Here is an 18,312-nt window from a genome sequence, read left to right as displayed (position 1 = left end):
GTTTATAAAACCAAATCAAATGAAAAAAAGAATGAATTAATAATAATGAGTGATTTTTCAGTCAAATTAAAAGAGTATTAATGCAATGTTTGAGTATATAATAATAGTTAAAAAATGAGTAAAAATAGTATAGGTTTGGCTTTGCTTTCCTGGGGCAAATAAACATTGAAGCAGCATTTTTTAGCTCCAGACTGTAATCCCGTTATTGCATTTTTGCTGAGGTTTCTCCACAAATTTATGCAGTGGCTGACTGAGGATTTTGTTGTAAACATTTAACACTGTCACAGGCTGCATGTTTGTAATGTTTTGAAGATCCAGGAAGAGATGTGGGAAAAGTCTAGGACAAGCTTTGCTGTGTTTACAACAATTAGGAACAGCGATGTGACTCCCAATGAGATTGAGGCTCAACATGGGAAGCTTAACTGTGTTAATTAGCCCTGAACAGGTACAACGGTGATCTACCCAAATCGCTTTGGGATTGTAGGTACCCAGTACACTCCAATTTGATAGGGGAACTTCCAATTACTATAATACATACAAATCAAGAGTGGAAGAATGGATGCCAGAGAGGAAGACAATTATAGTCTGGCTGTTTACAAAAACTGCGCTTTTATAAAAAGTTTAAAATAATAAATAATACCATACAGTAACGGTCTGTTAAAGCTGGATGAATGGATTGATAGATTATTGATGGAGAGTGGATTTACAGATGAATGACAGATAAATTAATCGATACATAAGTGCATGTTTATATGTATGGTGGATGGATAAATGAATACATGGATGGATCACTGATAGATTGATAGATGGACACAGGAGTACATGAATATATGGATGAATACATGGATGGGTCAATGAAGGACGGACCGATCTATGGACGGATGGATATAGACAGACGGACGACGGATGGATGGGTATAGATAGATAGGTAGGTCGGTCGGTCGGTCGATCGATCGATAGATAGCTAGATAGAGACAGAATGATAGAAAGATGGATGGATAGATGGAATGACAACGATAGATAGATAGATAGATAGATAGATAGATAGATAGATAGATAGATAGATAGATAGATAGATAGATAGATAGATAGATAGATAGATAGATAGATAGATAGATAGATAGATAGATAGATAGATAGATAGATAGATAGATAGATAGAGACAGAATGATAGAAAGATGGATGGATAGATGGAATGACAACGATAGATAGATAGATAGATAGATAGATAGATAGATAGATAGATAGATAGATAGATAGATAGATAGATAGATAGATAGATAGATAGATAGAGACAGAATGATAGAAAGATGGATGGATAGATGGAATGACAACGATAGATAGATAGATAGATAGATAGATAGATAGATAAATAGATAGATAGATAGATAGATAGATAGATAGATAGATAGATAGATAGATAGATAGATAGATAGATAGATAGATAGATAGATAGATAGATAGATAGATAGATAGATAGATTATGGGTGAATGTGCATGGACGGACAAGATGATGGATGAAAGGATGGGAAATAATTAATTAGATCATTTAAATAAGTGCATGAAAGAAATATTACATAATAAAAGTCAGGACTTTTAATTGACAGGACCTGTGTAGGTGGAACAGAATCATAGTCTGGCTTTTTACAAGTACCGTGCTGAGGGAAGCACTTTATTGGCTTTGACTATCTGCTTTGTGTAAATACACAGCACTATAAGGCCTGGCAGTAGCGGGGTGAATTGATTTCCTCTATGGGACAGACCCAGGGTCTGTTTGTGGACGACTGAGACAGTTGCTGTGCACTTTTCTGGCTCTCTCTCTCTGTCACTGTGCTGCATCAAGGCCACTTTCAACCCCAGTTCCTCCCTCCTTTTCTGTTTACTACTCCCTTCCTTTCCTCACACTCTCCATCGCTCCTACACTTCATCATGTTTTTTTTCCTTCTGACACTCTTTCCCCCCCTTTCTTTCTCTGAATATATTGTCGCGTCTAGCTGTGAGTGTACTTTAAGCACATGCTGCAACCTTGATAGATGTTCTCTTTCTCCCTCTTTCCCTCTCTCTCTTCTTGTCGTCCTCTCTTTCTGCATCCCTGCTGCAGGTCTCTATTTCTCTTCCCCTTCGAGATCAGGATCTTTCCCCCGTGTGATGTCACATGCAGATCTAGGTGAGCAAATGGGCATCCGTTCATGTATCTCTCGTTGTGCGGATGGGCTTTGGGAGAAACCTAAATTTAGCAGCTCTGTGCTCTCTGTTATGTTTGCTGTGCATGGCTTAATTAGCTGTTGCACGCAGCATGGAAGAGTACGACTTGGATGCATTATATAATGCGTTATATAATTGGATGCATATTTCATGTTGAATGGTGGAGAGGGAGGCTCTCTGCTGTCCCATCCTGTAGTTGAAAATGAGTGCTACTGTCAGTAAGAAAGTACAAGCTTATGCTCAGTTTTGGAGATACGAGGCAGCCTGAAAGAAAACTTCGGCTCTCATTAACCTAGTTAATACATTTGGCTGAAATCCATTAAAAATATATATATACAAAATAATTATACACACACACACACACACATATACACACAGACATGCGTGTATATATATATATATATATATATATATATATATATATATATATATATATATATATATATATATATATATATATATATATATATATACATACATACACACAACAATTCTGTTTGGTTCTTGAATCTAATAATCTAATTGTCTGATAGCCGTACGATATTCTGCGATAACAGCACTCGTACAGCCTCTTCACCCTTCTGTATTACTTCGCCCACATAGAGTGACAGCAGATCAATAGACTCACTACAGTTTGACAAATATTGCAGCTGTTAGACAACATAATGTACCTTTTAGGCTTTTTTAGGTGATAATAGTTGTTTAGATTGCAACTATGCAGTTTATTTATAAGGATAGTGCCAACTTTAAATATTTATAATTTTGATAATTCAGCGCATTGGTGGCCATTAGCCTGTCATTGAGCAAAGACAGTTGAAGTTCCGCCACAAGATGGCAAAATAGATTGCATATTAAGTGCTTAGGGGAGAAAAACTCAGCATAAATTTCAAATTACAGCTGATCAAATCATTATAAAACTGGTAAGTGACTTTGTATGTTGTCTTTGTATGTTGTAGTCCTGTATTTATACCATAGGAATCTGCTATTGTTTGCTTTGCTTTAGCTTTTTTGGGGTTAATCATTGTGATATGCCAATTGCAACAGAGAAATACTGGGAAATCTCTGTAGACTGATGACATTTCATGCCGTTCAGCTTTATAATCTTAAAATGTGAGCAAAATCACCTGATTTGTCATCACTTTAGACATTAGAGAACCATTCAAATACTAGCTTTAAAGTTGGTAAAATTAACAACAGTTTGTGCTGTTCTGACGTCAGCTGCAGATGTGAATGAATGGCATAAGAAAGTAGTTCTTCTTACAAAAGGATTTTTTAGACTTGATTTTCTTTTTTATATGCATGATTTGGATGTGACATTTGCAGAAAATCTCAAAACATAAAGTCATACACACACACACACACACACACACGCACACACACACACACACACACACACACACACACACACACACACACACACACACACAGTTGAAGTCAGAATTATTAGCCCCCGTTTATTTTTTCCCCAATTTCTGTTTAACGGATAGAAGATATTTTCAGCACACTTCTAAACATAATAGTTTTAATAACTCATTTCTAATAACTGATTTATTTTATCTTTGCCATGATGGCAAATTTCCTTGCTCTGTTAAACATAATTTGGGAAATATTTAAAATAGAAAAAAAAATTAAAAGGTGGCTAATAATTCTGACTTCAACTGTATATAATAATATATAATAAAATAATATAAAAAATATATATACAATGAATAAAAACTAATTATAAAACCTAAGCTCTATTACAGCTAAAATAGAAAATTCAAAAACTGATATATTCAAAATATGTCAAATAAAAATGTAAGCATGGGATACCGTCAGTATATATTCATTAAAATATCAATATTAGGAGGCAAAGTTTCTACAAAATGTTCTGAAATACCTTTGGATTGTCCAAGAAATGACTGACAAATGACTAATGTAAACAAGATCTTCTGCTAACTAAAAACACCAGTCCCACAGCAAGCACGTTTTAGAAGTCATTGTCTAGTTGCAATCCTTTCTTTGTTGACCATGATTAGCTTGTCAGAAACTCTCTATGAGAGATCAATTCAACATGTTTTCTAGTGCGACGCTCTTTGTAAACGAACAGGTCTTGTTGATTGTTGGAGTAATTGCTGTAAGCCTCAATGAGTCATTTCTTTTCCCAAAAGCGAGAGAGGTTTACAATAGATGTTAACAAGCTCATGGCATGGCACCAGCTTACAAATATCTGACTGGAAACGGGCTGCAACATAATAACCCCTCAGGAGAGGAACATTTGTGTAGTTTACAACTGGAACGTTAAGCGTGTCATGACCTGGCCGTGATATTGTAATGTAACTTGAGTTAACAGAGATACACCCAACTGAGTCATTCCTTCACAAAGTCTTACGAGGCAGATTTGACGGTCGTGTTTGTTTCGCACTGCAGGAAATAATGTCACGGCACGTTGAGGTTTTCCTGGAGCAAACTTGAACTGCTAACCGATTGTCATGCGATGGGCAGGATAATAGTGGCATCTTGGGGGGAGGGCTCAGAGGGGGCGCTTGTGATGAGGCCACGGCTCAGATAAAGGATCGCATTTCAAGAGAGACAGATATACTGTAACCAGGCTCATTGACAGAAATTCATTTATTCCTCCGCTCTAGCACGCTATTCATGTTCACTAACCTCTCTGCTTACAAATCCATTATAGCTTTGGAATAAATCCTCCCACTGGAGGAAATGAACTTTGCCATTTTTAACCACCTGTCCAGCCAGTCTTTATAATTACTGCTTTAGCATTTTATCCAGAGGACCAGAACTCTTGTTTTTGGCAGTGCAGAGTTCACAATTGTGGCAAATTGTGTTGTTCAGGGTTCACCCTTATGAACATCTGTTTCTCTGCCATACTAGAGAATATGAGCGGCTCATGCACTTACTCTCAGAATGTTCCAGAGCTCTTCAGGGACATCCACAGGACAGCCTAGCATATTTTTAGAGTCCAACAATATGCCCAATGTGCCCTACTGTTCATTCAGGATCAAGGCCCAAGTTTAGACCTGCAGCACAGCGGGGTTGGGTTCCATTCAGAAGTCAACTAAGAAGGCTTCTACAGTATATGTAATTGAAATTCCTTGACTTTGTCTAGTATTTGAAGAAAACGGGGTTTAACCTTTTGTAACGAACAAGAAAGATAAGCAGACAGACAGATAGATGACTTCCGTTACATTCATGGCATACATACAGTGTTTACAAGTCCCTTCATTTCCTGAGAAGTGAACTGATGGCCTTGGTGTTGTTAGCTTCATGTGCTACGTGAATGCAATCCAATTCAAGTTTCAACTCATGCATTTGAAGGAAGGTAATTTTTCTGTTCGCAACATTACATAACTCTGCCACACAGATGAGTTCAGAGACTATTCATTTTTTTAACCAAATGTTGTGCAAATGCAGGGCGAAAAATGTTTTCTAAAGGGTGTACTTGAAGGGATAGTCACAGAAAAAGAAATGTATTCACTATTTACTCTCCCTCAAGCAGTTCCAAACCTTAATGAGTTTCTTTTTTTCCCTGTTGAACACAAAAGCAGATGTTTTAATAATGTTAGAAACTGTTAATCATTGACTTCCAGAGTGGGAAACACAAATGCTCTGGAAGTCAAATGTTATACTGCAACAGAAAAAGTCTCACAAAAGTCAAACAGGTTTGCAGTGATGGGGGTCTCGGAAATGGGTGAGGCTTTTATACTTGACACATTCGCCGTTGAGATATATTCTTTAAAATGACAGGGGGCGGTCAAAATAAACCCACCATAAAATCAGATGGATAAACATTGAAGAAGAAAGTTTTTTGGAACTACGTTATATCATTAATATCATTCAAGATTTTTTAACTAATTATTTTTATAAATAATTTTTAATGATAATAACGATTTTTATAACTTCATGATAGTTTTTAGATCAAACTTTGATGCATTACTTGCTTTTGTTCATATCTTGGACAGCTTTACCTATTAAAGTTTATTAAAATGTAAATGACAACAGAACATGAGTTGCTCAACAAATTAATTTTTTTATTATGGCAAGAATAAAAGCAAAAAAGTACACATACTTTTTTTTAGGCCGCTCCACAATTCACACATTACTGTCTGGCTAGTTTGTGTCCTCTTCTTATGCTAAAAAGGCAATAATGGTCCAACATTCCTGACCATTATCACCAATAAAGCCTAGAAAAATAGGCCATCAGTATATTGTAAACCGATAGGTTTGAATATGCCTTTCCAGTTATCAAAGAAATAATTTGTTTCTTAATTATAGTTCTGTAACTATTAAACTGTTTTAAATTCAAAATTGTATTTCTGTAATCGTGTACGTGGGTCACTCTTTTTGGTTTTAACAAACTTATGCCTCAGTTTTTTTTTAACTTTATAACAAAAACTTTCCTCCTTTCTCACGGCTGTTTCTAGTCAAATTTCTAGTCAAAAATTATTGTCCATCTGGTTATCTCTACGCATGGACGGATCATAAAGATAGCGATGATGACACATGCACCGCACGCATTCAAGCGAACTAGCGGACGTGTCGAGTATAAACCAGGCAAGTTCCGGATTTTCTCCGAAGATAACATTCTCCTACATCAATTTTATAAGGTAAATCAAGGTTGTACAGTGTTGTTAATTGCTGAGCTCCTCCTATAAAAAAAAAATAAAAGAACCCCCCCCCACACTTTTTATATACAGTATGCTTGTTTTCTGATCATTCAGTCTAAATTTGCAAAATAAGCTGGTGTAATCACCATGTGAATAAAGACAAAAACAACAGAAATCTACAGTATATGGAGAGCAGCAACTTTTGTTTTTGATCTGATAGCTGCAAAACTATGATGAATGCTGTGGGTTTGTTACATTCAGGACTGGTTAGAGAAAGTTGTGCATTTTTACATTTTTTACACCTATAAACTACATTTAAATTCCAGAGGGCAACGTTTAAATCAAATCTGGCTAGCACACCTCAACATCATCTCCGTTAATATTTAAGAATTAACCCAGTAGGCAAAGTGTAGAAGGTCTTTTGTGGCATTTCCAATGCATTTGGCAACATAAGCATCTACTGGTTACTTATCATCTATTGTTCCCTTCTAATTACATTTTAGAACTCATTTACAACCTGTGTTTAGGACAGTGCACTTATGATACGATTTGTAATGAACTTAACAGGCCATTAATGATACTATTTATTGTATTTGTTTAAAGTTTGGCGACGCAGTAGGTAGTGCTGTCGCCTTACAGCAAGAAGTTCGCTGGTTCGAGCCTAGGCTGGGTCAGTTGGCATTTCTGTGTGGAGTTTGCATGTTCTCCCTGCGTTCGCGTGGGTTTCCTCCGGGTGCTCCGGTTTCCCCCACAGTCCAAAGACATGTGGTACAGGTGAATTGGGTAAGCTAAATTGTCCAGTGTATGAGTGTGAATGAGTGTGTGTGGATGTTTCCCAGAGATAGATTGCGGCAGGAAGGGCATCCGCTGCGTAAAAAAACGTGCTGGATAAGTTAGTGGTTTCATTCCGCTTTAGCGACCCCGGATGAAACTGAAAAGAAAATGAATGAATGAATGAATGAATGTTTAAATTTTTTTTTTCCATTCATGCATGATTATCGTTAGTTTCTTCACTAACCGCATCTGTTTAATGTTCATCATTTTTTATTATTATTATTTTATTTTTTCAGATTTATTTTGTGTTGTCACTTGTCACTTTATGTACACTGGAAGCTTCTGTAGCCAAAACAAATTCCTTGTGTGTGTGTAGCACACTTGGCAATAAAACTGATTCTGATTCTGATTAAATGAACAATGAGAACTGCTTAAATTCAGTCAAATTCAGAGCTTGTGCTAAACTGCATCGATAAAAACCCAAAACAAAATTAAACAAATAGCAAAAACACAACCTGCAGCCATTTCGCCCCGAGCCTTTAGCCTTTCACACTTGACATTTTCTTTTTAATCCTTATGTAGCTCAAACGTGTTGTCAGAGCAATTGAGTTAATTTCAGCTGCTAATGTTCTATTCACGGTAATTATTCAGAAGTGGAAAAATATAATTTCTCAAATTACCCTCATCTGCGGCCCTTTCTCCATGCTTGGGCTACATCTGGTTCTGGGCACTGAATAGGAGGCAGGCGGCGCGTACATACAAAGCCCTGAATGTGTTTGCTGTGCACTTTTATGGCATTTTTGTTCTGGCATCAGCTGAGTCACCTGCGCCGCAATGTGTTTTGGATTGGGGAAAGCGGAGGGGAACTGGCCTCAATAGGGGGTCTTCTGTTTGGGAAGCCCCCGGTTTTCATTCCCAGCATTGACCAGCTGATCTGACTAAGGGCCAGGGTTAAAATTGGTTGTGCTTGTCTGGGCGATTTTTGTAAAGTGACACTGCGGACAGGGGGGCTTTTTTGGGGGTGGCCGTGCCTCCTCCGTGCCTCGCCTCTGAACGCAACAGGTGCAAGAGGGCAACTTGAGCCTCTGGAATGACAGACCGCTGAGAGAGTTGCTCTGGGGAGTTTGCTCTGAGGGGTATTCGCTCCAGAAGTTTTCAGCCCCCCACATTTTTTTTCCTTTGGGCAAAATTGGAGACAGCTGCCGGGGAGCGGCGCAGATAGGAAAACACGCTCCTGGGTTGCATAACAGGAGAAAGCAGGTCCCCAACGGTGCATGGAGTGTGAGCCACTGCCTTGCACTCCACTGAGCAATTGTGCAGGCCTCGCTCGAGAGCCTGTTTGTTTTGGAATGGCTGCTGAGTGACTGTTTTCATCAGTGTTTGCGCATGGCCTGTCAGGCTGCACACACTCCCGCCGGGCCTCCTAGGAGAAGCACTCCTGGCGCGAGTCACACCGGGGTGGAGAGGTCAAATGGAACACTGACATGAATTTGTGCTCGGTTCATCAAGGCCTGAAGTGAGATGTCACAAATCTGCGACTGTGACCCTGCAGCTGCTTGAATAAAGAGAAATTTTGTCTGGATTTTAATCAACCCTTGCGATTGTTGGAATGCAGCGGTTTGTTTTTAGCAAGGTTTAGCCTGAAAATTGTAGGATGAAAATCAAAACTAATACAGAAAAAAATTATAAAATAATATACAGTTGAAGTATTATTAGCCCCCCTCAATTATAAGCCCCCCTATTTATTTTTCTCCCAATTTCTGTTTGATAGAAAGAAGATTTTTTTCAACACATTTCTAAACATAATAGTTTTAATAACTCATTTCTAATAACTGATTTATTTTATCTTTGACATGATGACAGTAAATCATATTTTACAAGACGTTTTTCAAGACACTTCTATACAGCTTAAGGTGACATTTAAAGGCTTAACTAGGATAATTAGGTTAACTAGGCAGGCTAAGGTAATTAGGCAAGTAATTGTATAACGATGGTTTCAAAAAAAAGCTTATATCTTTTTATCTTTCAAAATAATTTTGACCCCAAAACTTCTTTTATTCTAGCTAAAATAAAACAAATAAGACTTTCTCCAGACTAAAAAATATTACTCTGAAACATAGTCTGAAAATTTCCTTGCTCAGTTAAACATTATTTGAGAAATATTTTAAAAAAGAAAAAAAAAATTCAAAGGGTGGCTAATATTACTGAGTAATAATACTGTGTGTGTGTGTGTGTGTGTGTGTGTGTGTGTGTGTGTGTGTGTGTGTATGTATATCTTCTCCAAAGAGAGAGAAAAAAAAAAAAAAAAAGATTACCAAAATAATATTTGTACCAAATAATTTTGTAAGAAAGTTGATCAAAAGTGCCTTTCAGATTGGTGTTAATCAGCCTTTGACAACGTTTGTTCTCTTCAAAAGGGAAATGCTTAGCTAATAGCTTAGATTTACATTAGACAAATACATTTTTTTAATTTATTTTAATTTTTATTTAAGTATTCATTGTTGTTCATTTTTGTAATTTATTTTCAGTTTAAAATTATTACTTTTGTTTAAAAGCCCAAACTTTTTTGCCACTTATTTTTTTACACGTATTTTTATGTCCAAAGAGAAATGGACTATTGTTTGTTTTTAAAATTATTTTGTGCTGTATTAACTTGTATTGCTTTGAAATTAATGAATGCATAACAATCATGATAAGTGTAAAACCGTGATTATTCCTTATAAGACTATAATCGTACAACCAAAATCCATGATCGTTGCATCCCTAATATGGATCTATGGAGAGAGAAAAAATAGAAATTTAATATTTATAGTTGCATGCTTGATTAAAATTGAATTTTTGTTTTGTTCTGCAAACTACTGATGAGATTTTCTAAAAATTCTTCTAAAAAAAGTATAATTTTCAGGTTAAAATGACTATGACAAACAACGACAAAAAACACATACTACAAACAACTAGTAAATCCAGTTCATCCAGTAAAAATGTCTTTATTTTGCATAGCTATGCAATATACACACAAACTATAGCTATTTGGTGTAAATGTAAATACATAGTTAAAAGGTGTGTGTATATAGCGATAATAACATTAACAACAATAATAATAATCATTCATTCATTCATTTTCTTTTCGGTTTAGTCCCTTTAATAATCTGGCGTCGCCACAGCCGAATGACCTGCCAACTTATCCAGCATATGTTTTTTACGCAGCGGATGCTCTTCCAGCTGCAACCCGTCACTGGGAAACATCCATACACTCTCATTCACATACATACACTACGGCCAATTTTGTTTACCCAGTTGACCTATAGCGCATGTCTTTGGACTTGTGGGGGAAACCGGAGTATCCAGAGGAAACCCACGTCAACACGGGGAGAGTAATTTAGTTAGTTAGTTGTCAAATATTGTTGGCAAAGATGTAATTTTAATTTAGTTTAACAGTATAAAAAATAAATAAATAAACATGATTTACAATTAAATAAACAATTAAATCAATAAATATAATAAAAAATATAACAAGGTGAACATGGAAAATACAATAATAATAATAATAATAACAACAATTCAAATACAATATAAAGCATTTTTGTACGGCATGCCAAGCCTTTACAGTCTGGTTTAGATTTCATTATTTTTGTACATGATATCATATTGGATATAAAATGCCACATTCCTTTTAGCTTTGGTTCATCGTGGTTCAATTCTCACTGATTAATTTCTCTCATATCTGACATAATCTAGTAATATAATTTCTTTCTCTCTCTCCTCACAATCACCGTCTATTTACAGCTGAATTATCACGTTCCTTACGGAGAAACACAGTGTAGCTATTTGATAGGTGCGATGTTTTGTGTTAATTGGATACTGCGGTGCTTTTTTGTGCATCACTTCCAGACCATCTTCAGGTTAATCACGCACTGAATCTGCAAACCTCTCTGTTCTGTTAACATGCTCTAATTGTGTGCTTCGTTGGTTGTTTTGAAGCAGTTGGCTGTGTCCTGTTCTCATGCGCTTCAGGGATCTGATGGAAAATACAGTGCAGCGTTACAAATGAGACCCAGCACAGGTTGCCTCCCAATTTTCTCTGCTCTAGTTATCCACCATTGCATGATTTTTTCCCTCTTTAAGCATCTTTTCACGACCCTGGTACTTCCAGCAAATGTGAATAAATGACTGATAAAGTAAAACAGGCCCCGGAGAAGTGTTTTCAGGATGTACCCTGCTGATTCGGTAGCTTTTTTTAGAGTTATATACAATTGCACGCTCTCTTGACAATCACCACTCTGGAGGATTGATGGTTCCTGAAGGCACAAACTTCTGTTGTCACCAAAGCATGGAAACAAAACATCCCTCATTTCCGTTCTAAACAGATGCCTTTTCATTAGAGCTCCGCAAATAGACTTAAAGACAGGCAGTCGTGTGATGCAAGCATGTTGTGACAGAGAAACTTTTAAATGTTCAGTATTAATAAGAAAAACACTTTGGTACAGATATAAGAAGTTGTCTTTCTTAGACTGTCGTCTATGTCTATGGGAAATCAATACTTCATGCAATTACTTAATTGAATAGGTGTACTGGGGAAATTAAAGTTTCCAGTCATTATTGGGTCTGTAACATAGTAATACTAATACAAATGCTAGTGCTACTATTACAACTACAAATCATAATAATAATAATAATAATAATAATAATAGTAATAATAATAACAATGATAATATTTTTTATATAAAATAATAAAAAATTACAGTCTGTTATTATTAATTCAAATTATTTTGCTGTTAAATATATGCTGAGTTTAAAAAAAACATTTTATTATTAGTAGTATATATATTTATTTACTCATTCATTTTCCTTTCGGCTTAGTCCCTTTATTAATCAGGGGTCGCCACAGCGGAATGAACCGGCAACTTATCCAGCATATGTTGTACACAACGGATGCCCTTCCAGCCGCAACCCATCACTGGGAAACACCCATATACTCTTGCATTCACACACATACACTACAGCCAACTTAGCTTATTCAAGTCACCTACTCTATAGAGCATGTCTTTGGACTGTGTTGGAAACCCACACCAACACAGGGAGAACATGCAAACTCCACACAGAAATGCCAACACACCCAGCGGAGGCTTGAACCATCGACCTTCTTGCTGTGAGGCGATCGTGCTACCCACTGTGCCACAAAGATGCCCTATTTATTTACTATTACTATTTATATAGTAGATAATGTATAATAATGACAATGATTAAAAATAAAAATTAATATTAGTTTATTTATTTGTATTCTTATTATGTAATGTATTGATTTAGGTTCATGCATAATAATAATAAAAATAATAATATTAATAATTCATATTAGTTTATTCATATTCTTATTATGTAATATATTAATTCAGTTTCATGCATAATATTAATAATAATAATAATAATAAATATTAGTTTGTTTTCTTATGTAATGTATTGATTAATTTTTATCCATAATAATAATAATAATAATAATAATAATAATAATAATAATAACAACAATAAAAATACAAGTAATTATAAATATTGGTTTATTAATTTGTTTTCTTATTATGTAATATATTGATTTAGTTTTATCCATAATAATAATAAAATAATAATAATTATAAATCATTTATTTATTCCTTTTCTTGTGTTAAGTATTGATTCAGTTTTAACCTTAATAATAATAATAATAATAATAATAGATATTATTATAAATATTAGTTTATTTATTTGTTTTCTTATTATGTAATGCGTTGATTTAGTTTTATCCACGATAATAACAATAATAATGATAATAATAATAATAACAGTGATAATAACAATAATAAATATTTGTTTATTTATTCGTTTTCTTGTGTAATGTATTGATTCAGTTTTATCCTTAATCATAATAATAATATTAATATAACAATATTAATAGTAATAATAATTATTAGTTTATTTATTTGTTTTCTTATGTAATGTATTGATTCAGTTTTATCCATATTAATAATAATATTAATAATAACAATAATAATAATTATAAATATTAGTTTATTTATCTATTTTATGTGTATTGATTCAGTTTTATCCATAATAATAATAATAAATATTATTATTATTATTTTTATAAATATTACTTTATTTGTTTTCTTATTATGTAATTTATTGATTCAGTTTCATGCATAATAACAACAATAACAACATTAATAAGAATAAATATATTTACCAAAGACAATTAATACATCATAACACATAGTTGTTGGTGGTGGTAATTGTTGTTATTAATAGTTTATTATTAATATTATCATTTTAAAATTTACATATCATAAACATTACTCTTATTACTATTCATGCATATACTATTTGTGCACAATCATGTGTGTGCGGATAGAAAGATATGTTTTACATTAAAATACATATTTGCATATTATAGTTTGCTATATTAGTATATAATTAACGAAAACCATCACAAGTACAATCACTTAAGATGAACAGATCGAAATGCTCTTGGGAAACCTATGATTGATTTTGCTTACAAGTATAATCCACCGCTCAACACCCAAATCCATCTGATCTTAGAATTAACACATGCTAAATATGCAAGAAAGAGTGGTTGACATATCTTGCTCAAGCATCTCATTTCATAAGGCGTCTAACTTTACTGTATTCTCTGTGGTTGCTGATGTAGTAAGATACTCTTATGAATAATACCATGACTAATCAGCTGCAATATGTCAGTGTCAAAAAGTTCAAAGGTTTAGGACGGTAACAGTAATCGCACCCTAGTGCCACTCAGACCGTGAGGACACTTCACAAGGTAGTTAGAGCAATAGATTTAACATTAACGTCACTGAGGGAAAATGTCCATGAGAAAGGGAAAAATAAATGCTAATCCCAGCAGGAGGGTTGTGAGGTAAGCAGAGTTTACTGTGGTGACGGGAGGATCCTTCATCTCCCTCGAGTCCCTGCTGATTAGAGAAGAGCTCACAGCTTGGCAAGGGTCCAGAGCCTCACCTTCGCCATTAAACTTGTTCATTCAGCACTAATGCCAGCTGAGATCTTGTTCCTGTCCTATTGTCCCCTGGCCACAGAGCTGTCAGACTGCATGCTTACTGAGGATGATGCAAAGAAACAGCCAGACGTCCATTCCGCCCTAGATCTCGTCCTAGACCGCTATCTCCTCTCTGACCATTACCGTGAACATGACAGGCCCGTACCTGTCTGCATGGATGGCAATGCAGTCTTTTTTTATTTGCTCTCACACTCAGCACATTGTCTGGTTGAGGGACACCTTCAGTACGTGTAGGCAGAATGTAGACCGATGCGTATTTTTTTTTTTTAGATCAAGGGCAATCACATACTCTGTAGTTAAATATTAACGAAACTTCACCTGCCTAGTTTAGCAAGAATTGCACTATTATGTGTTACTGCATTTGGTAAGAGTTTGTGTATGCTCGTGGCCACAGATAGCGGATGAATAATTAATTTGAGCAACAAAACAGTGAAGACTGCTCTGTATTTCTCTACAGTGAACAGATGTCCTCTTTATCACGTACGCCCGTAGTGAAAACCACATGATCTTTCAACAAAACATAGACAAATATTGATTTAGATAAGAGATATTAATATCTGGAAATGCCTTTCCATTGTTTACAGTATTTACAGTAGCATATGTGTTCCTGAACATTTCAGTTAAAATCAACTTTAAATGGCAGTACGCTTTTAAAAAATGTTATATGAACTCAGTTTGTGCATTGTCAATTTAAATAAATAATTTTAAGGATTGTTAAAGGGATATTCACCCAAAACTGCACAATCTTTAATCATTTATTCACCCTTCACTGGTTCAAAACTTGTTTGAGTTTCTTTCTTCTGTTGAACACAAATATTGAATTCCATAGTAATTTTGTTTCCTATTACAAACGTTGATAAGTCCCAGCATTAATACAACTAGCATTCTTCAAAATATATTCTTTTGTGTTCAAGAGAAGAAACTCATGGTTTCAAACCACATGAGGGAGAATTAAAGGTGCTGTATGTAAGTTTTTGACTTTTCTAAAGCATAAAAATACCATAATATGTTTGCAGATATTTAAGAAACATGCTAAATGAACATACTTATCAATCTGAAAAACAATGCTGAAGTCAAATATTCTGCTTTGAAAATGTGCTTTCCGTGCTGGAACGCTGTCTTTGTTTTAGTTGTTTTTACCCGCCCAATGCCAGTTTTGCCAATTGTATTTCTGTACCCCAGGTTGCTTTGTTGGAAAATTGCAAATTTCATTCATCATTCAGAAAGGGTCTGAGAGCATGCAGCTGTGACTGAAATGCGACCTCCGGTGGACAGTAGCAGACTCCGAAATGAGATGCAGATTCAGAGTTCCACATGATTTTGTTAATTAGCAAATAATATAAATATTACGAGCGTAAACATTAGGTGAGCAGGTTACATTGTAACTCCGTGTCCTAACAACATGTTAAGTGACAAGATTTGCAGTGATAAGCTATTTGGCTGTTTGCACCAGACAAAACACGACAGAAATTTAAATACAGCCATTCAGAAGTACAGAATATGCACTCACTCACAAAATGGTAAGGTTTATAATCTAATTAATACATATTAAACCTCTTTAACATTTTTAAATGTGCATGCTGAATCACTCATATGTGTTGGTTTTGAGCCTAAAGTTCAATTCAATTTTTTTTTTCAAGATCTGAGGTGAACTATCTGCTACTGCTTTTAGTAGTAAGACAATACATGTCATGTAAAATGCCATTCAAACTCATTGTTAGCATTTAACACTGAATAAAGCAAATTAGGTGTAACCTGAGGTAATTATAGTCTGTTTTCTGTTGTTTAGATGCAAGAAATTGAAGCCATTTCTAATATATTAATTCAAGGTGTTGGTTAGGCCAAAAACTCTTTTTAATACAGAGAATATATTTTTTATTGCATGCCGTTGGTTTTATATAGGACACAATTTAAATCAACCTTGTTGGTCCTCAATCTGGCATCCTGCGCTTGCGTTTGTTTTGATCCAGGAATGCAATACCTAGTTCAACCACTGGGTGTCAAACTTCCATACTGCACCTTTAATAATGAGGTTATTTTCATTTTTGCATTGACCAATTCATATTTGCATTCCCTTTTAATTGACCAATAGTGGCATTGAATAATCAGAGCAAAGAATTTATCAAAAACAATCCAACACATTTTAATATCGTTAACTAAACCAGCAGAGATGTTTACAGAAGGACTTGTTCAAACAGTGAGTGAGAACCCCCAGGGAACTGTTTTTGGTCCTTTTTATTGTTTTTTTTTTTACTTCTCTGTATTTCTGATGGGGCGATGTCACAAGGGATCCTGGCTCCCGGTTGGCCCGATTCTCGTTTAGTCACAGAGACACTCTCTAGAGGTTAGACCTGGTCAAATATATTTAGCTGCGTAAATTGGATTCTGTGGTAAGGGCAAAAGTCTGCTGGATAGCTGGGCATGTTTAGCTCGCAGATGTGATTAACTGATTCATCTTTGGGATAACCGGGATGGTCGTTATCATGGTGACTCCTGACAGCTTGATGTCATCCCGCAGGTTGAGTAAAAGCTCGCTGGAACAGCGCCACAGCTGTGGGCCAATGTGGTCATAACTCTTTAGCTGACAGCTCATTCAGGTGACCCTCAAAAGGGCTGCATTGCTGTCACTTATGACACAGTGTGGCGGAGGTAAATATATTAGCATAAGTTTGAATTAATGTTCCCTGCGGTGAAAGGGGTGGCCGTTCTGCAGCCGGTTCCTCTGCAAAATCTTCGGGATTGTCACACTGCACACCTGTGCAATGTCACCATTTGTTCTGTTCACGTCAGATAACCCTTTGCTAAATGCATGCACGCTCGCACAGATGCGCAATTACAAGCTGCGATCTAAACGATAATCATATCAGTCTCTGGGCCTGGCCGAGAGTGATCGGTGAAAGCACATCTATAAAGGGATTTTGTAAGAAATAGCCTGGTGAGCTATTTATAGCCCTGCGGGAGGTGGCGGAGGGAGGGGTGAGGGGTGATACCATGAAGTTATACACCACACTCTGTGGACGATTCCCAGGTCAAAGACACAGAGGCCAGACTGTAATTTAAGTGTTGCCCGATAAGACCTAAGTGTTGCTGCATGCAAACACAAGCGAGTGTGCAAACGGGTGTCTGTGATTTGTGTAAAGTACTTTGTTCCATATATTTGTGCTCGCATCCAGATTTTTTGCGACTTATAAAGCACAAAAACAGCCCAGAAGAGCAGGCACTGCAAAAGTACCTCTCAGCGTAGTCTGTTGTATAATCCCTCTTGGGGCCCCAGAGCTATTTTTGTTCCTGGATATGCGTCACGACTGGGTATTTTCTCTGGTGACTAGCTTACATCAGTAGGTCTCCTAGTATACGCTCTATCAGCGAGAGCCTTCTGATTGATGGGAGTTTCGGCTGGGGCTGGCTGTCGTTTTATTCCCGACCTCCTAGAATGGACAAGGGGAATTTGAGATCGGCGGAATGTTGTGGTTGACTGAGGACCTTGAAAAGCCAGGTTGGTTCACAAATCTATTTTTTTCCAGCTTGTTGTGTTGGGTGTCTATCTAGCGTTGATCGGAGAGGTGATATCCCCGTGTGTGTGTTTGTAAACTGAAAGGGGTGATGATGTGAAGCGTGAGGACTGGAAAGGGAGCGGAGGAGCGTGCGTTTGCTGTTTATCCGTGG

The 18,312-nt window shown here is 36.0% G+C and overlaps 1 protein-coding gene across 6 annotated transcripts in view; it reads left to right on the top strand.

The window, feature by feature from the left end:
• hivep2a (HIVEP zinc finger 2a) overlaps window positions 1–18,312 on the top strand; it is a 115,342-nt gene that overhangs the window by 39,055 nt on the left and 57,975 nt on the right. The window contains exon 1 of one of the 6 annotated variants that reach the window (XM_056481315.1): window positions 17,975–18,142. The exons of the other annotated variants lie outside the window; for them this stretch is intronic. The gene's annotated coding sequence lies outside the window, so the exon portion shown is untranslated. Of the gene's footprint in view, window positions 1–17,974; window positions 18,143–18,312 lie in introns of those variants that run through there. 6 annotated transcript variants of the gene reach the window in all.

Source organism: Danio aesculapii, chromosome 20, assembly GCF_903798145.1.
Source record: "Danio aesculapii chromosome 20, fDanAes4.1, whole genome shotgun sequence".
Classification (NCBI taxonomy): Eukaryota; Metazoa; Chordata; class Actinopteri; order Cypriniformes; family Danionidae; genus Danio; species Danio aesculapii.
This window is presented reverse-complemented; position numbering and strand designations above follow the sequence as displayed.